This window comes from Abramis brama (genome assembly GCF_963993115.1).
Source record: "Abramis brama genome assembly, chromosome: 2".
Classification (NCBI taxonomy): domain Eukaryota; kingdom Metazoa; phylum Chordata; class Actinopteri; order Cypriniformes; family Leuciscidae; genus Abramis; species Abramis brama.
This window is the reverse complement of record NC_139964.1, coordinates 67,327,413-67,352,988: the sequence shown is the minus strand read 5'-3', so window position 1 is coordinate 67,352,988 and position 25,576 is coordinate 67,327,413. Positions and strand designations below refer to the sequence as shown.

At 38.5% G+C, this 25,576-nt stretch overlaps 1 protein-coding gene across 1 annotated transcript in view; it reads right to left on the bottom strand.

Annotated features, from left to right (window-relative positions):
- The window catches only part of LOC311077389 (neural cell adhesion molecule 2), a 285,391-nt gene that overhangs the window by 107,756 nt on the left and 152,059 nt on the right, over nt 1-25,576 (bottom strand). The gene's annotated exons all lie outside the window — the stretch shown is intronic.

Here is a 25,576-nt window from a genome sequence, read left to right as displayed (position 1 = left end):
TAAACCCATCATGTTGAACAGTGCACATGTGAAGTGTCTCAGCTGAAGGAAATAATACATTATTTGTCAGCTTTAATATATCACCCAAATTTTAACGATAACATTAAAATGAACATATATCGGCCGATACCGATATGGTGGCTGATATATCGTGCATCCCTAGTTTAAACACCGCTTGAGCTTCACATTATAAAACACTGCAGTGTAAGGTCAAATTTGAAAGTGAGAACTTTGCATTAGAAGGAAAGGAAATCATGCCGTCTCGCTCGTTAAAGGTGAAACCGGTGCGACAAACGAAGGAATAACACCGAATCTTGGACAACAGCATCGATCACAGCAACACCGACTGCATTTCAGTCCGAACCCAGAAGTTCTCTCGTTATCGAGCAACAGAAAGTGTTTCCTCCACAGGTGTTCATCGTTAACGGCGCTGCTGACATCACACGCTCGTTATTGATTTTTACGGGGAATTGACTCTGGTGAAGTTCATGCGGGTCAGGCTCGTCATTCATTCAGTAGAATGAGTTCGGAGGAACATTTGATGGAAGGTTCATTTGAAGTTTAAAGAGGAACTTTTCTGCTTTAATCATCTGTGTTTAGTGTGTAATGTTGCTGTTTGATCATGAAAAAGCTCCAGTTCTTCTCTATATGAGTGTCAGTGTTTCTGAACTCCTGAAACGCCTCCATTGTAGTCTTGAGTTTCTTCCGGGAATGAACACGTCACAATATTCCTCATTATAATAATTCATGCGCAGAATAAAGGGGCGGGGCCTGGTTGAGTTAGTTAGTAGTGTGTTAAACTGGCGGTTATGGACATTTCCCAAACACACTCGAAGCGCTCGACCAATCACAACACACTGCTCCAGCCGACCAATCAGAGCACAGTGTGCTTTTCAGAAGGAGGGGCTTCATAGAGACAGGAAGTAAACAGAGCGTTACTGACAGACTGGGAAGAGAGGAGCCGCAACATTGGAGAATATGAGGAGAATAATCAACATTCAAGCAGGAAAACCTGTTCTAGTAGAGAACAAGTTCAAGTTCACTTAATTTAAATAGCACATTTACAACAGCCACTAGGCTGACCAAAGTGTTTTACAGAACAACCAGATAAATAATGCATAACAACACATAAAACACAAATAAAAGCAGCAAAGCGAAGAGCAACCTTAAAACCGGAGTAGAAAACAGTATCAGACTCTTTAGTAGAGCCTGAAAACAACATCAAGACTTTGTAAAAGGGCAATAAGAAGGATAATGTGCAGTCAGTCGGTCATTAACAGCATAAACTCATTCAGGGTGATGAAAGACCCCTCAGATTCATGTCCTTGTCACCCTGTGAAGGTTTATTTTGCAATAATGTCCAATGCCATTAGATTTCTTAATGAGATTTACAGGTTGCTTTGACAAAAAATGTAATTCATGCACTGGTTTTATTGCTCAGAAACTTTGCCGAGATATAATCATTTAAATGATGACTCATAAAAGCTCGCTTTTAAGATGAAATTAGTTCACAGAATGTTTTTTTTAATAAGACATCAATGATAGACTATTATACATAGTCAGTGATGTTTTTTAAAGAAAGTTGCACTGTTATTTGATTAAGAAATATTTCAAAGAATCCTGAAAAATAAAATGTATCACAATTTCCAGAAAAACATGAACTGTTTTCAACATAGATAATAATCATAAATGTTTCTTAAGCAGAAAATCATCATATTAGAGTGATTTCTGAAGGATCATGTGACACTGAAGACTGGAGTAATGATGCTGAAAATTCAGCTTTGATCACAGGAATAAAATTACATTTATCAATATATTCAAGTGTACATGTTGCATAAGGTTGTTTTGTTGTAGCCTTTCTATGGTTTAAACACTGATTAGGTGATTGCATTATTAAATTCACATTCATTTTGAAAATCACATGCATAAACAGCACTTTGCATTTATTTTATTTTTTCAGTGTTTGATGGCCGTTAGTTTTCAGCTGTACATCTGCAGGTCACAGAATGTATTATTCAAATTCTCACGTTCACATCCAGACGCTTCCCACAGTTCCTGCGAGTGGACAGAGATGAAGAAGCCACCGGCGTGGAGCGAGACGCCCTTAGAGACGCAAACAATACGCTCATATATCTTGTTCTCTACAGTTGACAGGTCTTTGGCTGTCGTGGCATGCGGAGACGTTCAGGACAGCGGCGCTCCCGCTGTGGCCACGCTTACACCGTCGCAGAGGCAGGAAAAGATGATTCTAGCCCACAGAGCTGTCCAACACAGGCTCGCGGAGGACACGCTTCTTTTGTTACCTTTTTCAAAAGGCAAAATGAACATCCTGTCATCGTTTGCTCATCCTCATGAGTGCAACCCAAATTTAGCGCTCAGATTTGGCAGCTCTCAAAACTCATTTGCAAATGCACATATTCCAGTCGGTTCCTGGTGTCTCAAAACCAACCATGACTTTTATGGCAAAACCAGTGGGGTTTTTTTCATGCACTGGTCAGTTTTGCTTCCACAACATGTGACTAGTGGAAAGAAAACCAGAATACACATTTAAGTGTTTATTTTAATGCACTTTTTATCTATTTGTGTCTGTATATTTCAATCCATATCTTTAAAGGCGGTGAGTTTGAGTCAGAAATGTCTAGTTCAGCAGCTTTACACACACCAACTTTTACAGTTTTATTTGACATATTTATCTGTATTCTGAAGGTTTGTTTGTATAACTTTCGCCTGCACTGTAATTTTTTTTTTAAATCAACATTAAACAAGTTTAGTTGCTGCCTTTTATTTTTAAGTATAATCAAACTGGCTGTACGTAATTTCAACTGACTTAGTTGAACTTGAAACTGCTTAAATTATTTTGAGTTACACTGTGTTTACAGTGTGATTTATATAACGTTTTATTCCTAAAACATAAAAATGTATATTAATTGGACATCATTTTCTTATTTATGGTGTGATAAAAAGATATATCCAAAAAACATTTAACTCTAAAATGTGATAAAGGACTATTTTAAGGTATGAAGATTATTATTTTTTTTAAGGAAAAAAATGTCATTATCATGTAATTTTGGAGATCAAAGATGAGTTTTAAGGAATACAATTATTATGTCGAGTGAAATGACTTGCCTTAAAGGGACTTTGGTTATACTAGGCACCTTAAAGTTGAAATATGAAGAAATAAAAATGAGATGATGAGAGCTGTGGTTGGAGTTGGGTTTTGGTTTCTAACACAAATCTATCATGTGATTTCAGAAGACAGAAAATATAGTGAAAAGTGGAATAATTTTGGCTAAGCATCTGCTTTTAAGCAATATGAGTAAATGATGACAGAGCTGAACTATTCCTTTATAATAAACTCTCAGATCCGTTCAATAGTGTACTACTGTATTTGCCAAGGAAGAAACCTTCTCAAACTCATTATTTAAACCACACTCAAACAAAAAAACCCTCCTTCATCTCCTTGGCCTGGCGTTTGTCTGTTGGCAGGCCAGTAGCTGTTATTTCCTATTGATTTGTCCATTTCCCTTGGCAAGAAATCCAAGAAATTGCCTCCGACTCCAAATCTTGTTTGAGCGATTGACTGATAATGTGCCTGGTTCAGTTTCTGAGAAGGTAAACAGATCGAGTTCATGCTCTATTGGTCTCTAACAGAGCTGAAGCAATGCGTCTGCGCCGTGACCTCCGGGTCATGTTTGCTTCAATACTCGCCTGATTGACATTAAGGGCCCTATCTTACACCCGGAGCAATGTAGCGCCAAGCGCGGCGCAAGTGTTTTTTTGCTAGTTTCAGCCTGACGCAGTTATCATTCACGTCCTGCGCCACGTTATTTAAATAGAAAATGCATTTGCGCCCATTTGTGCGCCCATGGGCTGCTGGTCTGAGAACGAGGTGTGTTCTGGCGCATTGTTGGCGTGTTGATATTTTTTTTAGGCAACAGAAATAGACTGAGCCGTTGACCAACTGAACCCTTGTCTAAAGTCAATGGCGCAATATTTCTTTTATTTAAAGAGCGCGTTAGTAATGTGCGCCTATAGGCGGGTCCACAACACATGTACACTCTGCTTATTACACACACACAGGGATGCACAGATGCACAGTACATAAAGATATGGTGAATCCGGCTTGTCCCGTAGATGTTCTGCTTGCGCACTTTTACCTCGCGCACGAGCAGATCCGTTTGCGCTCTGAAGACGCTTCGGTCTTTCCACTATCAAATTCCGTCATGTAAATAGCGAATCCTCCATGGCGCGAGCGCAACTGGCATTTAAAGGGAATGGGAGATGAGACTCTGATTGGTTTAACGCACGTAAATCCCAAAACACACCCATTACTCATTATGAGAATAGGGACAACCCTTTTAGACCATGCGCCGGGAGCACCGACCATTTGTCCCGTCATTAAACTAGCAAAAGTGGATTCGGACGCCCTAAGTGAACTTGCGCTTTAGACCATGCGCTTAGATCGTTAAAAGGGTGTGATCTTTTTAATGCTATTTTGAGATAGATGGATTATTAACTTTATATGTTGACATCAGCCTGCCCAGGGACTACAGGTGGAAATTAGAACATGTGCTACAACCTGGTAAAATGCATCTCTCCTTTTTAAGGTTTATGTATATTTTACATTGTCCCTGTTCAAATAAATAATAAAATGAATGAAATGAAAGGAAAATAAGGCCCTGTGTCTGTTTCTGTGTGGATATTAAGTGTGTAATTATAGTGTTTGTGCAGCAGAGAGGGATCAGAGACCCTGTTAGAGACCAATAAATCATTCAAGTTCAAATGTGTGGTCGATACAATTTTGACGTAAATATGTTTTTGAAAGATTTATTTGATTAAAAATACCTTTAAAACAGTACAATTTAGATTATTTTGTAGTTTTATGAATGAGGTCCAACTATTGTTCAAAATTTGGTGTTGCTAAGATTTTACACATATTTTCTTTTGCTCACCAAGGCTATTTTAATTTGATTAAAAATTGCGAAATATTATTCCAATGTAAAACAGCTGTTTTCTATGTGAATATATAGTAAAGTGTAATTTATTCCTGTGATCAAAGCTGAATTTTCAGCATCATTACTCCAGTCTTCAGTGTCACATGATCCTTCAGAAATCATTCTAATATGATGATTTGATGCTCAAGAAACATTTATGATTATTATCAATGTTGAAAACAGTTTCATATGTTTGTGGAAAGCGTGATGCATTTTATTTCTCAGGATTCTTTGATGAATAGAAAGCATTTATTTTGACGTTTAGCATTTAACATTTTTGTAACTTCTAAATGCTGAACAAAAGCATTTATTTCTTTTAAAAATTCATACTTACCCAAAAACCTTTTAGTTAATGTTTTTAAATTTCTAGTAAAAAAGTTCAAAAAGAAAAGGTATAAATCAGCACAAGAGTCATAAAACACACATATAACACTGAATGCTCTTCATTCTCTTCCACTAGCACTAAAAATATCTTACGTTTACCAAGAGATGAAAGAGAAATATGAAATTGGCCGACGTGTCCGTTTTATTCGAACCAAAACACTCATCTCGTCTTAATAATGTCATCTAAAAACATGTAAGAAGGAACTTCCCTGCAGCAAAACAACTTCATTATCTGTGAAAGATGACAAACTCAATTCCTGAATAAACTCAAGTCCCTTCCTACAGTCTCACAGAAATGCATCACATTACGAAAGTAAAATGCATTGTGACTTTTAAGATGATAAACAGTGTCAATTTTGACTTTGCTTTGTCTTTCAGAGTCTGAGAGTGACGGACCCCATCCAATCTCTCATCATGACGCCAGCACTTTAAGAGCCGTCCTGAATGCAAAAAAAAGAGTTGAAACTATATCTCCCCACATCATTACCATAATCATCAGCATTACGCTGGCCTGAGAAAAGCCGGCATCACTTTCAGCTGTAATCAGACCCTGCAGTTTCTGAGCTATCTCTGATTATCCGTCCACACGTCAGCAACGGATTCGCTCGCTCATGCCAGAAGCCATGGAGAAACATTAACATTTCATAAACGTCTCATTAACATTTCATTAGCGTAGCTTGTCGTCCAAACCGTAGGGCGCCGGGCAGCGTTTCTCCATTCCAGCCTGAACGAGCCGATAAGAGACGAACGCGGGCCTGGATTAGACTCTCAATGGAGCCGGTGATCCGAAGCTGAGCCACAGTGACACGAACACCAGCCAAACAGATTGTCTGAGACGCTCTCGGTAATTTGGGATTGAACCCATAAGAACTGGTTGGAATTTGGTGCCCAGTCTTTATCTATGATACAGCTGTTATTAGTCAAGACAAGTCAAGTCAGCTTTACTTATACAGCGCTTTTTACAATACAGATTGTTTCAGTGATAACAGGAAAATCATGCAAAAAAAGTTGTTTCTAGAAGAAAATAGCATCATATTCCAGCTTAAAGGGGTGGTATAATGTCCTTTTCACTAGATGTAAAATAAGTCTCTGATGTCCAGAGTGTGTGTGTGAAGTTTTACCTCAAAATACCCCACAGATATTTGTATATCGCATGTTAAAATTGTCACTTTTTGAGGGTGAGCAAAAATGCACCGTTTTGAGTCTGTTCCTTTAAATGCAAATGAGCTGCTGCTCCCGGCACAGGGGTCGGAGCTTCAAGAGCTCATGTCCTTTTACCTCACACACACATGCACTGGAAATTTCAAAAACCTTTTAGTCTTTTATGTTCAAACCGAAGTCAGTCAATGATGGAGAGACTCAAGAAGAAGTTGACAAGGGGCGGGGTTTATGTAAATTCTAGGGTTGGTGATGTCACTAACCCGGGAGGAATGTCGTGTAGTCTCTACCAGCCGTTTGTTGTAGTCCTTAAAAAGCGATTTCTTTTAAAGCAAATATCTCCCTTTGCTTTGAACTTTGCAGATGTTGTTTATGCTCAAACAGCAACATTACACACTAACTAAAGTTAGAAAAGTGAAATCATAATCAACCACCCCTTTAAGTAAGTTCAGTGATGTTTCATTTTGTTGTAAATTTTTTTATATATATAGCCGCTCTGGAGAAAACCGTGATGTCCTCATCCAGCTCAGTTCAGTTCTTATATAATGGTGTCAATGCAGGCAGATCAATAATACTGTTGAATATTAAGTGTTAAATATTGTGTTAGTGTCATCAATCAGAGATGTTCACAGTATTTCATAGGTATGTGAACCACGCGACTGCCACTGAACCTCTGGCAGATTCTCATTGTGTCATTTTGATCAAGACTATAGTAAAATACCAGACTGCTTCGGCTTTGGCAGATTGTTTGTCTTGGCATCAACCGAGCCAAGCACGGTCTATTCCCAGCATGGGATTCTTACAGCAACAGAAAGCCAATATTTCCACTTCATAATCTGTAAAGTTACACTAGGCAAACAAAAACTGTTTCGAAGTGAGAATTCATGATGCATGGAATAATAAGTAGCAAGACTTTACAATACGGCTGTATTTGTTCCCCTGAAGTCCCGCTGTGGTGTAAATCAAGCTTTTAATGTTGTTTATTTTATTTTATTTATTTATTTATTCATTTATTTGACATGGACATTGCAATTAAACATAGTACAAAACAAGTTTGTAACTGATGCTATGCAAAACTGATGCTATGCAAAAGACTTTTCAGGTCTCGTTTGAATGTAATGTAGTTAACTCATGTTAAAGTCTCACTTTAGTCAATCGTTTTATCCCTTAAAACTCATCTTATGTGTCTATGTGGTGTTTTTAATGTGCTTTAAGACAAACCATGTGTAAATTCATAAGTCGACACCATTGCTGAGTATTTCCTCCTTAAAACTGCAGTGAACCAAAGACAGTCTCAAAAACACGCTTTGAAATCGCTGGTGTTTCTGACGTCACAAACTACCTTGTAACCAATCAGATCAACGTGTGATCGTCAACCAGTGGATCTCTGAGCTGAGTGAGTGAGTGGAGGCGGGGCTCATTTACATATTCATAGAACCGCGCATACTAAATGAAGCAAGGGTGTCGAGTTACAAGATATTTTAAGGCATTTAAAACGTTTAAATATGTCATTTTTGGTGATCAAAGATGAGTTTTAAGGGATAAAACGATTGACTAAAGTGAGACTTTAACATGTTTACTACATTATATTCAAACGAGACCTGAAAAGTCTTACCAAATAGTTTAGGTTTTAATAAAATTTAGTTTCGGGTCCAATTCTCACTATTAACTAGTTGCTTATTATCATGCATATTACTAAGATATTGGCTGTTTATCAGTACTTATAAAGCACATATTAATGCCTTATTCTGCATGACCATATTCTACATCCCTAAACTTAACGACCTTACTAACTATTAATAAGCAGTAATAAGGAATTTAGTTCATAGCTAATAATTAGTTAATAGTGAGAATTGGACTGTAATCTAAAGTGAGACCACAATGTGATCGTCAACGAGTGGATCTCTGAGCTGAGTGAGTGGAGGCGGGGCTCATTTGCAAATTCATAGAACGTTGTTGTTTTATGTACAAATGCAAGCCGTGTCAGATTTGAATATTTACTCTTACTCACGCACTTGTGCTTGAGTGTTGTTTACCCAGTTCATCTCTCTTGCGTTCGCCTGCTGTGCTTTACCGTTCTGCATATATTTCATGACTAGCTGGTTATCGTTGGCCCGCGGCAGCGAGTGAAGACCTGTCACGGGCCGCTGCTTCACCGGGACGGTCATTATCACTGACAAACCAACTGTGTCTGCTGTGCTGGACGCCTGTGTTCGCTGAAGGCCTGATAAAACACAGTAGTGTAGTGCAGACTCACTGAGTATAGTGCACTACTGAGGGATGGACTTTAAGGTGAAGATCTGCATGGTGCAGATATGCTATCTATCATTCTCGCATAAAAATATTGTAGGAATAAAGATTTTCTCCTAAAAAAAAAAAAAAAAAAAAAAAAAAACGACTTTCAAAGACATGAAGCATTTGTCTCCTTTAGAGTTTCAGATCTAAACAATATCTCAAACTGTCCTAGGTTTATGGAGCTAAAATAGTGTAGTATTAAAAATAAGCCAAGATATTTTAAATGAACAAAGATATTTGCTTTACTGTTTCTACCCCCTCTTTCTACCACAAGGACCATTTGGAGTTCCTAAAGGCACTTCTGATAGTGATCTAGGCCTGTAGGCCAAGATGTGTGTACTTTGGGGGTCGATAAATTGTCACACCTTTAGTACAGTGGGGGAAGTGTAATTATCTGATTGGTCAGTTTGAATGTCTCACATCTGGGTTTTAGTCACATGGTCAGGAAAGGATAAAAGAAGATTGAAACCGTTGCTCTTTCTCTTTGTTGCTCTGGCTCTCTTCTTCTCTGGGTCCCTTTCTTGGGGCTCTCTCTCTTTACCTCCTCCTTCCTCTCTCTCTCTCTCTCTCTCTCTCTCTTTACCTCCTCCTTCCTCTCTCTCTCTCTCTCTCTCTCTCTCTCTCTCTCTTTACCTCCTCCTTCCTCTCTCTCTCTCTCTCTCTCTCTTTACCTCCTCCTTCCTCTCTCTCTCTCTCTCTCTCTCTTTACCTCCTCCTTCCTCTCTCTCTTTACCTCCTCCTTCCTCTCTCTCTCTCTCTCTCTGGTAACATTTTTCATATATGCTGGGTACAATTAATAATATAAGTTATCATCATCTCATACATCTATTTTGTAAGTACTTTAAGTGTAACCATAACCATATTTTGTCATTAAACCTTTTCAGTTACAAATAATGTGCTAACTAGTTTTGATTTGGTATTGAATTTGAAGTGCTACAAATTGCAATACAATATCGTCACTCTCTATAGCAACGCTCTCCCACAAATATTAAGCTATTGTAAATGTGCTTATTTCCGTCGTTGGTATAAGTGGCAGTGGGTGGAACAGACAAGAAATGTGCAGTTTTCTACCATCTGGCTAATAACGTTTCTTTAGTCATTCGGCAGTCTTGCAGCTCGAACCACTGTCTTACAAATAATGTAAGTACAAAACATGTTTGTAGGCCGTACTGCTCAAAAGTTTGGGGTTGTGAGGTTTTGAAATGTTTTTGAAAGTCTCTTCTGCTCACCAAGGCTGCATTTATTTTTAAAATTAATAAATAATAATTTTACAATTTAAAAACAGCTGTTTTCTATGTGAATATATAGTAAAGTGTAATTTATATCCTGTGATCAAAGCTGAATTTTCAGCATCATTACTCCAGTCTTCAGTGTCACATGATCCTTCAGAAATCACTCTAATATGATGATTTGATGATCAAAAACATTTATGATTATTATCAATGTTTAAAACAGGTAATCTCCGTTTTTTCAGAACGGCATTTATTTGAAATAGAATCTTTTATTATTTTTAATATAACATAATATTAACATTATAAATGTTTTTACTGTCCTTTTTGATCAATTTAATGCATCCCTGCTGAATGAAAGTATTAATTTCTTTAAAAAAAATGTTGTGTATGTTTGCAAAAGGCAATTCACAAACCCAAAAGCTAATTCATATTCACAAAATATGATTTGCAAATGCACAACCAGATTCACGACGTATGTTTGAATGTTTCTACATGCACAAATTGATTGTTGAATCTGCAAACCATCATGTGTGTGGATTGCTATGGATTTGTGCATGTCTATTTTGAGACTTTCCTTCAAGGCACAGGTTTACCAAATAATATTTCTGAACTGAAGTTCTCTTCAGCCAATCAGATGTTTCCCTTCCAGCCAATCATCTTACGCCTCGCTCAGTTAACTGTATCTACCACAAGTGAGCATAAATGATTGAATAATGAATATGAAAAGCACCTACAGCCGTGACCCTTTCCATCATCGGCCACCTTGATGTCTCAGTTGTTTCATGCAGTTATTGTAACATCAAAAGCCTAGCGCTCATCAAAGCCCTTTGAGACGTCGCGTATGAAAACAGGCTTTAACGTGCGGCGCTTTGCATCATCCATCATCTCGCTCACATTTGACTCCACGGTCCAAGAGGTTCGGCAATTAATAGAAAGCATCTTTCCGGAGGCTTCTTAAATGTCAAACCTGGATGTGAATGCTAATGGCGGTCTGCCGACCACAATCGAGTCGTTTATTTGTCACTCTCAACCGAAGTTTATTTATTTCTAATCAGGAAAGCTTTCGCTAGCTTATTAGCGCTGTGCTAATCCATACGCCCCAGTGTGAAATGAGACTCCGTGGATCTGGGCCAAGCAAACACACGCAAGCTCATTTCCCCATGTTTTGTCTCTCTGTCAGAGCCTATTTGCATAAAATCCAATTTTCCCACATTGGAAAGCTTAGCGCTATAATGGACGCTCAGGGCGGATATCGCGCTGAATGGGACGGCTGATGCCGATTGTCCCATTTTAGAGTCAGAGAATCAAACAGAAGACATTCAATTTAGATTCAAAAGGCTTGGAAAATAACCTAAGTGGAAAGTTCACTTCTTGAGGACAACATCAAAGTCTGAACCATCATTATTCATGCTATGTTGCATCACAAAACCCACACTTTATGTGTGTCCTTACATGTGTTTATTAACTACAGTAAATTATGCATAATTACATGCAACTAATGTAAACCAAACCCTAATCCTAACCATACAGTAAATACATGTTTGTTTGTTTATCAATCAATCATTTACTTCCATATCAGCATCACAGGCTGTATTCATGGCAAACTCAAGAGTAATTAAAGTAAAAATAATCATAATAACAATAATAATTGCATACAGTGATTTAACAATATTGTCTTTACAAACAAAGCAAACATTTTAAATAAATAAATATAACATCAATAATAATAGATATTTAAAATTTTAAATATGTCCATTAAATGCACTTTCTGAATTAAAATGTTGTGCAATATAATTTAAAGAAGGCCATGCAATTAAATCAAGACTTACAAAAATCTAATAAGTCTTGAGTGACCAATTCAAGTCTGGTCATTTATGTTTCCAAAATGTGTATTTTTACCAGGTACGTGTTGTTGATTAATATTACTCAGTGCTTAAATCAAATGTAGAGTTACTGCACACTGTAACAAGGACACCTTAAAATAAAGCATAACCCAAAATCCTAATTATTGTATCTCATAAGTCCTAATCCAGTGGGATTTCAGCGCACACAGGTGATATTAACCGCACGGAGGTATTTCAGTGTGTTTCTCTCCCGCGAGACGGATAATCCTCACGGAATCCGTCGTCTCCTACGCACTCATCTAAAATTAAAGCGAAACCTTGGCACTGAGGTCAAATCAAACCACAGTTACCATTAGAGCAACAACACGACTGAATGAAGGAAACTCGTTCACTGATGAATCTCGCTCGGCTAATTTAGACCCAGATATGAAGTCAACGCAACCCAGATATGACCTGCATTTCAAACCAGGCGACGTCCCACAGGTGTAGGTAAACAACTCACGGAAAAAGATAAATGAGCCACGGACCGGGTGACCTGTGGAATTTATCATCTGGAGTCGTGTTTATGATCCGCCGTCCGCATATAAAGGTCATTCACAACTGAGGTGAAGATACAGCATCCTAAAATATCAGAATGCCACATAATAACAGCCAATCAGAAAGGATGTTTGATGTTGGGCCAATGAGATTTCACAGTGGGCGGGGCTAAAGCACGACCAAGTATAATAGAAAACTACACTTTTAGGGGATGCGACATTCACATTTCTGTGAATAAGTTGAAAACTATTTAATTAATTGAATCAAAATACTGATCGGATGATTTGTTGTGCAAGTAAAAATATTTGTAGGTAAAATATTGCTGTTTATTCTTAATGTTTTTATGTATAAATAAAAATGATAAAATATAGAATTTAACAGTTACACATACAAAAGTTCAATGGCCACATACAGTATTTATATTTAACAGAATTAAATGCAGATAGAGACGTTTTGACATTGCAGCAATATATGGTTTATCTGTGTTCTTCTACACATCTCGGGTATTTTCATAAGAATTATGAATTAAGTATATAAAGTGAATTAAGTATATAAAGTGCTGCGCTTGAAACACGCTGCGCATATACTTAATTAAAACTTGGTTTAATTTCGGTTTAATTTTGGCTCTGTCTAATCAACCACAATATATAAGTATTTAAACATTCTCATCACAATTTTTATCGCGTCATCATGCCTGGATAGGGTACAAGTCGAGATCTGTGGACACGACCGTCAATGAATTCAATCTTAGATAAAAACTCAAAGGAGCAACGAGGAGAACATTGTAATTCTCCTTTTAAAGTCCCACAGCAAATAGCTTTTGTCAGTCAGCGCTACGGCCATTAGCGCAGCGCTAACATCTCAAGCCTTGTGTGTAAACAGAGCCGGCGATCGAGCCCAGAGCGAGGAACAGCAAACCATCATTTGAAGAGTTGAGCGGAGAGGAGGAGAACACCTTCTAGACACTGCTTTGTTAAATAAGAGAAGAGGAGGAGACGCACATCAAAGTCTCAAGAACAAATTGAGACTTTACTCTATGCTGGAGTGCAGGGCATCTGTGGAGAACAGGAGAGGAAGCCGTGTTGTGTCAGGGCTAGAAAAGACTAGTTAAGGAGGGAAAAGTAACGTGTCTTTTTTTCCCACATTGACTATATTCACCAAAATGTTGGGATAGGATAGGCTGCGAAGAATCCACTTATTCTCTCCATCCAGGCTTGGGAAACGACGGATGTATTTGTAGGACTCATTCGAAAAAGCCTTTTTATTAAATCGGGACAGCCTTCGTTGAGCCGCTGTGATGCATTTGGCCTTCGAATCCGGCCTTCAAATCGGGACGCAGTTTTTGGATGTCGTCATTATCTGACCCGTATATTTCTCTCCTGATGAGCGGATGAGTTGAATAAGGTGTGTTTGATTACGAAGAGCTTGAAAATGAGAGCATCGCCTCCCTTATTCACTATTCCCAACATTACTCAGCTAATATAGAGAGTATGTGTGTGACACTGAGAGGCAGAAACACTGAGCGCCAGCATTCTGCTTAGGATCACAAAACGGGAAAGAGTTTTGCTATTGACTGTACGACTAGATTTGATAAGAAATCTGAGGTATATTTTTACAGATGCTGAAAGCTACAGAACAGAGAAGCAAATGGATCCTGCAATTCGCAGAAACAACTGGATCCAGGCAGAGAAAGCTGGATTTGCAGTTATTATTGTGTCAATATGCAGAATTTAGGGGTAAAATCATACACTATATATTGTATTAGATTCAAGATGAATGGCGTGCTCAATTCCTTTTAAGTTTGATTTGGGTGCTCTTCGGTCCAAGGTAGAACATCTTAAGAGGCAGTGTAGAGAAAAAAAATCTCTGATAGCCGAGGCACTCCTTAATTAAAATGTCTTTACTGCAAAAATGACATGTCCTAAATGGACAACTTTAAAATGCCCACGCGTAGCGGCATGGGGCCTTCTTCAGGGCAAAGTTGTCCATTTAGGACATGTCATTTTTGCAATAAAGACATTTTAATTAAGGAGTGCCTCGGCTATCAGAGATTTTTTTTCTCTACACTGCCTCTTACTATATATTGTATTGTTATATATTGTATTGACAACTCATCAATTAAATATTTACCATCATATATTCTGCATGATTGGACTAATTCTAGACTATGTGGTACAATTTTGAGAACAAATAGTCAGTATGGGTTTTATGGCCTTTTTTCACAAATAAACGCATAAACGTCATTTTCTCAAAACTACAAACTTTTGCATACATGCTGCTCAAATACTATTGTATAGCAGGGTTTGTGCTGAATACAGTGAAATCAGACTTTAGCCATGAAAACGTCACAAGTAACAGAAATAAGCGCAAATTATTTCATAAGCACCAGAAAACACCTCAGACCCCAGAGGGTTAAATAAACTCTGACTAAAACACTATACAAGTTTTAAGGCTGGACGTTATGATGATGTATAACATTGATATAAGTGATCACCCGGATTTAGACCTATAGGGCCCTATTTTAACGGTCTGAAACGCAGGAATCAAACACGAAACACAAGTAAATTTGTGGGTGGATCTCGGGCGCTGTTGCTATTATACCGGCGGGATAAATGACTCCTGCACCCGACGCAAATCTAAAATGTGTTGGTCTGAAGTCTCTTCATTACTCATAGGTGTGGTTTGGGCGTAACGTGAAATAAACCAATCAGAGCGTCATCTCACATTCCCTTTAAGAGCAGGCGCGCTTGTTCCATGGCGGATTGCTATTATAACGGCGGATTTGCCAGACGCACGCCAGGAGCGGTTCACAGCCGAGGAGACCGACGTTCTCGTCAGGGCCGTAAAACACAGAGAAGTGACATTGGGGATGGAGAAACACACCCAGATTAGCTTCGGTTAAACAGGCGTATGATAATTTGGGTAAATGCGTAAGCTAGATTTATGCCTATTTCTTCACATCTTCATGGACACCACAATGATTTCCCTCATGTGGAATATTTTTCCTTGTAATAATGTATGGTTTGCAAAAATGAAAACTGCTGCGTCTGTCTAGATGAGAGAAGCAAAGTGTGTGTGTGTTGTGCTCACGCTACATTATGGCCAAGCATGCGCCCTTAAAATAGCATCTGAATAACGCGCCGCTGACTTTAGATGAGGTTTCTCCTGGTCTGTGGCGGAATTGTTTTCTGAAACTGCAAAATAGCACCAGGGAACGTTTGCGCCGGATCACGCCTCCTCTCTTCGCTGAACCGCCCCCGGGAGCGCAAGTTCATTCCCTAATTTACCGACGTGCGTCTGTGGAGGGAAAAGTCCGCTGTGTGTCGGGTGCAGAATAGAAATGATACATGCGTCGCTGTACAAAGTCAATTGCGCTGGGTGTAAGATAGAGCCCTCAGTGTCCACTATCCACTCCTTACAAGCTCATAATAACACAACTGATTTCACCCTATTAACTTCACAAAACAATCATGCATGTTGACTTTGAGCAACAGAACAGCTCTGTTCTCAGTTTAATCACACGCACGTGTTGAAGTGTAAAAGATCTCTCTCTTCAAACGGCTCGTGTAAAGCACTCGACGCTCTTGCTGAGGCTTTGCTGTTCTGTGAAATCATTATCTGCTCATAATCTGCTGGATTAGACGTGTGTATTCAACAGATGCTGAAAGATCTCGCTGTTATAATAAAGTCTCTCTGCTGCATTGCTTTAGCCGGAGATATTTTTGTGTTAAAGCGGCATATTGATGTGCTAAAGCATGTTTTATGTAGAACAGGATTAAAGATAAGAAGATTTGTAGTTTCTAGAGTTTCGTATGGCAAACACGCTAAATTAATCCCGATTGAAATTCACCGACTTGCCCTCGTGTTCTGCTTCCTTTGAATTTCCTTTTGCTCTTTTTTTTAAAGCGGTGGTAAATCTTGATAGGTTTCTTGTTGGCAGTGTGTATAGAGTGAATTACAGCTACCAGTTCAGCTAAACCACCATGAAGACCTGACACCATAATTACTGGGTTGATACACTTCATTCCTTCAGTTTCACTTCACACTCGTGCCTACACACACACACACACACACACACACACACAAAGAAACAAACAAACAAACACACACACCCTGGTCACAGCGCTGACCCCTCAAGCCTACACACACACACACACACACACACACACCCTGGTCACAGCGCTGACCCCTCAAGGCCGGTTTACACGCACACACACAAACAAACACACACACACACACACACACACACACACAAACAAACACACACACACACACTCACCCTGGTCACAGTACTGACCCCTCAAGCCTACACACACACAAACACACACACTCACCCTGGTCACAGCGCTGACCCCTCAAGGCCGGTTTACACACACAAACACACACACACACACACACACACACACACACACTCACCCTGGTCACAGCACTGACCCCTCAAGCCTACACACACACAAACACACACACTCACCCTGGTCACAGCGCTGACCCCTCAAGGCCGGTTTACACACACAAACACACACATACACACACACACACACACACACACACACACAAACAAACACACACACACACGCACACACACACACACACACACACTCACCCTGGTCACAGCACAGACCCCTCAAGCCTACACACACACACACACACACACACACACTCACACACGCCCTGGTCACAGCACTGACCCCTCAAGCCTACACACACACACACACACACACACACACACACTCACACACGCCCTGGTCACAGCGCTGACCCCTCAAGCCCACACACACACACACACACACACACACACACAAACAAACACACACACACACACACACACACACTCACCCTGGTCACAGCACTGACCCCTCAAGCCTACACACACACACACACACACACACACACACCCTGGTCACAGCACTGACCCCTCAAGCCTACACACACACACACACACACACACACACAAACAAACAAACAAACACACACACTCACCCTGGTCACAGCGCTGACACCTCAAGCCTACACACACACACACACACACACACACACACACACACACACACACACAAACAAACAAACCAACAAACAAACACACACACTCACCCTGGTCACAGCGCTGACACCTCAAGCCTACACACACACACACACACACACACACACACACACACAAAGCACATGTGTGTATAAATGTAAGCGGCACTGGCGGGAACATTACACACATCGCAGTTACAAGAGCATGTAAAACCACATTCAGGAGTGTTTGATGTCGATAACACACGTCTCCTTCAGGTCTTCAGCGTCTGCATCACCAGCAACATCAGTCAAACACCACATTTACAAGGCCTCAAAACATTTATTGCTTCAGATGAAAGTTAATGAGAACACCGTAACTGTCAAAACTCAAAAGAGCGGTTCTTGAAACGGATCCGCTGAACTGTGCACTGGAATAATCTGGTGCTGACACAACTTTCACTCACAAATTTCACAATTAAGTTGCTATGTCGTAATTCCTGTAACTATGAGATCTCAACTTGTAAAAGCATCATGTCCTCATAGAGCTCGTAATTACAACGTGTACGCTGGGAATTTTCCAGAGCTCCCACTGCACTGCCACACGTTGTCATCTCGAAATTACGGTAATTATGAAACGGCGTGAACGCAGCATGAAGTGCAAAGAGAAGACAAGCATTGCACTGAATTAAACATGACATTTTTAAGTGCAAAATAGTTCTGAACATAGTGTGTCCTTGATATTTGTTTTATTACAGCTTTGAAAAATAAAAATAAAATAATTTAATGTTACAGTGTAGAACAACAATACGAGTAAAGAAGAAAACTGCACACCTTTCATGAAAATCAAGTACATTAAAAAATGTTGAGAATATCCAAATCTAGTATATTATTAATGTTGAAAATATTCAAATTTAATATATGAATAGAATTCTGATTATCATGATACTACTACATGTGCAGAACATAATCTTTGCGTAAATGCATTGAATCCTCACATGACTTTATGCATTTGTATATAAAAAGCTGTATACAACAGAACAACACTGGAATACTGTATCCCACAATGCACTGCAAAAAATGCTTTTCTTACTATTTTTGTCTCGTTTCCAGTCCAAATATCAAAAAATTCTTAAAACAAGATGTATTTACTAAAGTAGTAAAATTTTTGGTAAAAAAAGTAGTTAAAAAAAACATATTATGTATTTTTTGATATTTGTACTGGAAACAAGACAAAAATACCAAGTAACTATATATATATATATATATGTATGTATTCTTACTTAGTATTTTTGTATTTTTACTTAGTAAAAATATATATATATATATATTTTTTTTTTTTCAGTGTGCAATGTCACAATAATGCACATGCATAATAATTTACAGACCATTATTTAATCAGACTGCCAATAATTAAGTCATTTTGCACAAAATGTGATGTCAAAAAGTGCAAAAACAATCAAAATGATCAATTGTCCTGTTAAAAACTCCACTTGCCGAGCTTCAGATGAGCTAAAGTTTTCTGAAGGTCAACACGTTCCTGTACACAAACTGACATGTTGTTTCCTCTGCGGCCTAAAAATAGCGCTCACACACACACACACACACACCTGTACCTGCGACTCAGATCCGTTCCTGCTGAAAGCCGAGGTGTTTATGAGACGCTGCCCTCGGCGTTCGTTCACTTCAAACCACTTAACACTCGAGCAAGAGTCACTAACCCACGAGTGAAGCGGAGGCGTTGATCGCTAACAAACAGCCTCTCGTCATGTGTGTTTCTGGACAAGAGCTCGCTGTCGTCTACAACAGCGCTGACAGAGATACAGAACAACCAACAATAAAGCATTTTAAACAACACTCGTGACGGTACAGCACAGCACACACAGATTCAGGACACACCATCATGATCAACACACTTTATATAGTACCTACAGTAACAACACTGCTTAAAGGGTTAGTTCACCCAAAAATGAAGATTCTGTCAGTAATTACTCTCCCTCATGTTGTTCAACCCCGTAAGACTTTCGTTCATCTTCAGAACACAAATGAAGATATTTGTGATGAAGTCTGAGAGCTGGCTCAATCCTCCATAGGCTTCTCTGTAATCAATATCTGCCATCCCAGAAAAGTTAGTAAAGACATCGTTAAAATAGTCTAAAAAGTTTATCAAGCCACGAGAATACTTTTTGTGCAAAAAAAAAAAAAAAAAAAAAGAAGGACTGTAGACTATTTTAACGATGTCTTTACTAACTTTCTGGGCCGGATACAAATACTATAAAGTATATGAAGAATATTAAAATTAAAGTAACAGTTAGACCGGCACATAAAGAAAAAAGGCTCACATAAATGCAGAGTGAATTAGGTTAATTTGGTCACAGGTGTCAGGGCTCTCAAGTGTCACGCATTGAGCGTGACAGTCACTCATTTCGGTCTTTTGTCACACACTCCCGCCCCACACATTGTATTTCTCACGCGGAAAAACTATTTAATATATTATATTAATTTTTTTATTAATTTTTTTTTAATTATATTAATTTTTATATATTATATAATATATTTAATATGCCGCAGCGCCCAACATTTCTCTGGCCGCGCCGCTCTCGCTATGAAACCGGCAGGAATCAAGCGAGTTCTTAAACGAGCCTGCCACTTATCAGCCAATCAAAAAAAGAAAGGGGCTACACAATAGCCAATCAGAAAATAGCACTACTGTATCTGGGTAAGATTTAACGCAACAACCAATGAAAAAAAAGCATATCCTGGAATTGTTCACGTGATTCTGCCCGAAAACCCCACTGGACAGTCTATGCTGGACCTCTAGGTCGAAAAATCGTCAATGCAAGTGAATGTGAGAAAATTATTATTTTCTGGTCTCGTTTGAATTTTGCCATAATGTGAACATATGTTGTCTGTGAATTTTTAATATAATTTTTCGTGTGAAGAATGCTACAATTTAGCGGGTAGAAGTTTGATACGGTTAGGCTTTGTGTGAGAGCACTTTGTGGACTACAACTAGTAGTAGTGTGTGTGTGTGTGTGTGTGTGTGTGTGGGCTTGAGGGGTCAGCGCTGTGACCAGGGTGAGTGTGTGTGTGTGTGTGTGTGCGTGCGTGCGTGTGCGTGTGTGTGTGTGTGTGTAGGCTTGAGGGGTCAGTGCTGTGACCAGGGCATGTGTGAGTGTGTGTGTGTGTGTGTGTAGGCTTTTTGTGGACTACAACTAGTTTGTCCATCAGACTCGAATCTGAAGAAAGAACAGCCCATTTGGTTTGAATGGTGACATTTGGGTACAAAACACACAGGCATCTCGATTCATGCATTCCCTCAAGTGGAGGGAAAATGTGTTTTCCACAACTGCTAGCCAAAGAATTATACAATATACTGTCAAACTCGTAACATGAAAAATTATATAAAAAACTTACCAGCTCTATAGAGGAAATCACTCCGAGCATCACTTTGAGCACAGAGTAAGTCCTGTTTTAATGTTACAACAAATTCACAACTTGTTTGACACAAACAGTGACAACTTGACTGCTGTTAGAGAATGTTTCCCCTGTAATTAGCATCAGTTTTTCTAAAATCATGTATTTTATAATTATAACCATGGATGCATTAATCATTGCAACTGTCTTTCTCTTTCAAAGATGTCAGGTAAAAAGCATATAAGCATCCTGTCATTCGCCCTGAGAGGAAAGTCCCCTAAAAAGGCCAGGTTAGAGGATGCTGGCCCAGAGAAGGGGGCGAAAAGGGGGTAGGCCCATTAGAGGAGGAGACAGTGCAGGTGGAAGGCAACAAGTCCAAAAAGTCAAACACTTACAATAAACAACACCAGTCATAATCTCTCTCTCTCTCTCTCTCCCTCTCTCTCTCTCTCGGGGGGGGGTTGTCACTCTTGTCTGCCTTCAAAACTTGAGAGCCCTGGTGTGTGTGTCTGTGTGTGTGAGTGTGTGTGTGTGTGTGTGTCCGTGTGTGTGTGTCCATGTGTGTGAGTGTGTGTGTGTTTGTGTATGTGTGTGTGTTTTTTCAGCTTAAAAAAAAAACGCAGCTCATCCAATGAGGTTTCAGAGCCAGAACAATCCATGTTCTGGTGTTGAGTGTTTCAGCGAGACCTGATGAATCCTCTGACATGCTCATCTCTCATCAACACGCCGCTAATCGCGCGACAAGCGTGTGTTTCTACCGCGCGCTGATTACGAGGGTCATGTGTTATTATGGAGTGGGTGTGAACGGCAGCGGAGGCGACAATCGACCTCTCCAGAGCGAGTCTATCATTACTGCTCGCTCAAGTGCCAAACTTCTGAAATATTATATTCACTTCTGCCGGCAGGACTGCAATTTTGCTGTTATCTTTTATTTCTACGTCAATTAAATGACAGCTCACATTTAAAGAGAGCAGCGGTGTGAAGTGATGGACTGGGAAACTGGGATCACAGGGGGGCTTTTCTTTAAAGCCCCCCTGTGGTGAAAATGCAGCGTTTAATGTTGTTTATATGTCTATATGGTGTTTTTAATATGCTTTAACATATGCATAAGTCGACACCATTGCTGAGTATTTCCTCCTTAAAACTGCAGTGAACCAAAGACAGTCTCAAAAACACACTTTGAAATCGCTGGTGTTTCTGACGTCACAAACTACCTTGTAACCAATCAGATCAACATATGATCGTCAACCAGTGGATCTCTGAGCTGAGTGAGTGAGTGGAGGCGGGGCTCATTTGCATATTCATAGAATTAAGGCATTACTAATTATTTTTCCAGGAAAAAAACTTTTAAATATGTAATTCTGGTGATCAAAGATGAGTTTTAAGGGATAAAAGTATTGACTACACGAGGACTTTAAATAAACCATGCAAAATATCACTTAAATATTTATTATAAAGCGTTTATGCAGGGTTCTCACACACTTTTTGCATTGACTTGTCCAATCATTTGCAAAATAATATAATAGGCTATGTAAAAATAATATAATTAAATTGATCAAAAGTGTTACAAAAAATGTTACAAAAGATTCCATTTCAAATAAATGCTGTTCTTCTGAACTTTCAATTCATCATCAAAAAAAAAAAAAAAAAAAAAGTTCATAATGATGATCATGAAATCCTCATATTAGAATGATTTCTGAAGGATCATGTGACACTGAAGACTGGAGTAATGATGCTGAAAATTCAGCTTTGATCACAGGATATAAATTACACTTTACTGTATATTCACATAGAAAACAGCTGATTTACATTGGAATAATATTTCACATTAATACTGTTTTTACTGATCAAATAAATGTAACTCTGCTTCTCTTCCTCCTGTATAGTTGAAAGGCTCGTGGTCTTTGATCTCAGTCGTTAATTAGTGATTTTCACGGAGTCTCCAGCAGATGCTCGTTCTGCAGGAGTGTGTTCATCTGCCATAATCACATACGCTACAACACACACTCATAACGGCGATGACCAGCTCTGCTCCAAAGCTGAGGTGACGGCTCATTTCAAGCACACGCGCAAATATCACTCCTCATATGCTGATATAACTCAATAATGCAGTCAGCACACACACACACACACACACACACACACACACACACACACACACACACAGCGAGAGAATATTGCTGCATATCTCTCATCAACCATCTTGGGTGAACAAATTTCATGCTTGTGCATTCTGGGATTGCAAGTAAGTGAGTAAGTTAATAAATGAAAGAAAGAAAGAAAGAAAGAAAGAAAGAAAGAAAGAAAGAAAGAAAGAAAGAAAGAAAGAAATACATAAGTAAACAAAATAAGTAAAGGAAGAAAGAAAATAAAAAATAAAAATAAAAAAATAAGTCATGAAAATAAAACAGAAAGAAAAACACTAACAAACAATTAATAAGAAAGAAAGGCATGATATAAATAAATAAGGACATGATTAAAGAAAGAAAGAAAGAACTAAAGAAAGAAAGATATGTTTAAATAAATAAAACAGAGACATGATTAAATAAATAAAATAATTAAAGAAAGAAACAACAACAAACTAAATAAATAAAGACATGATTAAAGAAAACGATATGATTCATTAAATAAATTACTTGAATTATAAATAAGAAAAAAGAAAAAGAACGATTGAAAGAATAAAAGAAAGAAAGAGACATGAATGAATGAATGAATGAAAGACTGACTGACTGACTGACTGACTGACTGACTGACTGACTGACTGAATGAATGAATGAATGAATGAATGAAAGACTGACTGACTGACTGACTGACTGACTGACTGACTGAATGACTGACTGACTGACTGACTGACTGAATGAATGAATGAATGAATGAAAGACTGACTGACTGACTGACTGACTGACTGAATGAATGAAAGACTGACTGACTGACTGACTGACTGAATGAATGGATAAATGAATGAATGAATGAATGAATGAATGAATGAATGAAAGACTGACTGAATGAATGGATGAATGAATGAATGAATGAATGAATGAATGAATGAATGAATGACTGAATGAATGAATGAAAGACTGACTGACTGAATGAATGAATGAAAGACTGACTGAATGAATGGATGAATGAATGAATGAATGAATGAATGAATGAAAGACTGACTGACTGACTGACTGACTGACTGACTGACTGACTGAATGAATGAATGAATGAATGAATGAAAGACTGACTGACTGACTGACTGACTGACTGACTGACTGACTGAATGAATGAATGAATGAATGAAAGACTGACTGACTGACTGAATGAATGAAAGACTGACTGACTGACTGACTGACTGAATGAATGGATAAATGAATGAATGAATGAATGAATGAATGAATGAAAGACTGACTGAATGAATGAATGGATGAATGAATTAATGAATGAATGAATGAATGACTGAATGAATGAATGAAAGACTGACTGAATGAATGGATGAATGAATGAATGAATGAATGGATGAATGAATGAATGAATGAATGAATGAATGAATGAAAGACTGACTGACTGAATGAATGAATGAATGAATGAATGAATGAATGAATGAAAGACTGACTGACTGACTGAATGAATGAATGAATGAATGAATGAAAGACTGACTGACTGAATGAATGAATGAATGAATGAATGAATGAAAGACTGACTGACTGACTGAATGAATGAAAGACTGACTGACTGACTGACTGACTGACTGACTGACTGACTGAATGAATGGATAAATGAATGAATGAATGAATGAATGAATGAATGAATGAAAGACTGAATGAATGAATGGATAAATGAATGAATGAATGAATGAATGAATGAATGAATGAATGAATGGTGTAATGCTGCATGTCTGTACTGTGTTCGCATGACGGATTGATCAGAGCTGATTCTCCACATATTTCCCTCAGTGACCTTGACAGTTTAAACCTTCTGTTTAATAAAGATATCATACTTTAAATAGTGTTTACTAATTAAGGCTCTAATTATTATTCTGACGGATGAAAGCCTGATCACTTCTCTTTAATTGATGAAATAGACTTCTGAGAGCGAGTTAAAAATAAAAGGCGAGAGTTGGGTTCGTCAGCGTGTGTGTTTCTCACACAGATAACAAGCTCTTTCTCTCAGCATTTGATACGCAGACCTCAGAAGATCATGAGTCTGTTCTGAGATCAGCCGAGATCACACAGGAGAAGCTCACCGAACTCTCAGAGTGTGTGTGACTCTCAGAGTGTGTGTGACTCACATCAAGGCAAACTCCACTGTGGAAATCAGTCTTTTATCTCTTAATATCTGTGTGATTGTGCGCTCAGTAGTTTATGTTGCATTAAAGATATTAGTTGTGCTGACAAACACTGAGCTGAGCGCCGGATATCCAGATCACACACACTGTGTGTTTCAGCGCCAGTGAAGAGTGTGTGTGTGTTTCAGCGACAGTGAACAGTGTGTGTGTTTCTCAGAGAGGCTTAAACTGTATTAATCACAGGAGGAAAACGGGCAAGAAAATGCCTGGGAACATTCCATTTTAAAATAATTATTACAAATAAAAATATATATTACATGAAATATACATGATTCATTTAATAGTTATTTTATTTTTTATATGTACATTATTCAAATTATTATTTTTTAATTATTAAATTATAAAAAAATAATAATATTTGATAAAAATACAAAATATTTTTTTAAA